The sequence below is a fragment of the Teleopsis dalmanni genome, chromosome 1 (genome assembly GCF_002237135.1).
Source record: "Teleopsis dalmanni isolate 2A chromosome 1, ASM223713v2, whole genome shotgun sequence".
Taxonomy (NCBI): domain Eukaryota; kingdom Metazoa; phylum Arthropoda; class Insecta; order Diptera; family Diopsidae; genus Teleopsis; species Teleopsis dalmanni.
Window position 1 is genome coordinate 221,886,710 of NC_051846.1, and position 2,003 is coordinate 221,888,712.

Sequence of the window (2,003 nt, forward strand, 5' to 3'; positions counted from 1 at the left end):
GATTCACTAAGAGTTTATAAGATGCGTTTTATGTAAATTAGTAATAATTATTTGATTTTATATACTTTACTCTTTTCCACAATTCTTTATTTAAATATAAAACCTAAACCATAACTGAAATTCTCGTAAGCATTTAGCGGATAATATAATATGCTGGGCAGATATACATTAAAAATTAGCAATTTTAGATGCGGCTTTCTAAAAGGAGCATCTTAAAACGAAGCCGTATGAAGTGAAACTAAAAGAACTTATTGTATTCCCGTTCACAGAATTACTACACAGCTACATATTTATGTTATATATATACATATTTCAGAGGATGTAAATTAAAAATCTGAAGATAGACAAATGATTTAAAAAATCTACAATAAAGTATTTGCTTGAAAATTAAATATATAATATATTAAATATCAATAAAAAAATGATAAAAAAATTACGGTACCTAGCCCTAATTTTGACACTGATTTACAAGCATTATGTGAAAATTCCAACAATCTGTTTTACTATATATAATCAATAATTACGTACTTTTTTGATAAATAATTAATAACAGTGTGTTCACTTTAAAATTATATTGCAAAATAGATATAGGTATACATAAAAATATAGATAAAATATATAAAATATATATAAAAATATAGATAGATACATAATGATAGATAAACTTCTACAGATGTTTTTAGAAAGTTATATTTGTATTCATTTCGTAGTTGGCAGATCTTTAAACTTATCTTCACTTCCTACAAATAAAGATATAGGTAAATCTATAAATCTATAAATAATTTTTTTAGAATAGACTTTTCAAAAAATTGTTTTAAGATACGCAATATTTATATAATGCTCAACAAGCTATACACTTAAGAAATTGATATTATAAATCTGTTCTCAATATTTACACAAATATGTCTATATGTATTATATCCAATTAAAATTTGTATCAATAAAGTATACCTTTTGGTTACAGCAAATTTTGCTATACCATTAGACAGAGATATATATATAGTGATATACATCTATATATAGAATAGATCTGATCGTTTGTAGGCTTAAATTTAATATTAATACTTATTAATAAATTTAATAAAGTATCTCCGACATTGTTGTAAAATTCACATAGTTATAGAAAATAGACTTACTAACAAATTTATAGTAACATATAGAATATATATAGAATAGATCTGATCGTTTGTAGGCTTAAATTTAATATTAATACTTATTAATAAATTTAATAAAGTATCTCCGACATTGTTGTAAAATTCACATAGTTATAGAAAATAGACTTACTAACAAATTTATAGTAACATAATATAACTAATAAACTGGAGAAAATATTTATGATGGTTGGGATGGTACCAAATCTTAATACATATTAAAAGACTTGTTACAAATTGTGCTAAAAATTATCTATTCCAATTCGAACTTTATAGTGCCTTCAAAATTTATGATGTAGCGGAACTTAATTATTTGATATAAGTATTGATTAATATATATTGTAATATGTATTTATCATTTGAATGTAAAATATATCATTTTCATCATAATTATTCAAAACATTTTAAATTAAAACATACCTAGGAAACTGTTGCTGAAAACTGTACCCGAACGTCGTCCTGTTGTTTTATTTTTATTCCAAATACTTTGAAAATTTATTTGATCCTTATTGGTTGACATATTGACATATTATTTAATTAAACCAAAGTTTAATGGATGTTTGGTTATTTAGTTTTTTTATTAAAAAGTAACGCATAATAATTTGTAAATTAAATCCAACAAAGGAGCTTCACTGTTAATCCTTTAATGTTATCACAACAATTTAATTTAATTTATTTTTTTATAATTTATTTTTTTTTTATTTTATTTATGGCTCAATAAGCACACTCTTTTTGAACGAGAAAAGGGTTAAACAATTTTGAACTTCTTTGTTTTAAGTTTTATTTTTCTCTTTTATAATAATTTGCTGTTTTCCTGGAAGATACCAATTTATTTATTCTTATTTATTAGCA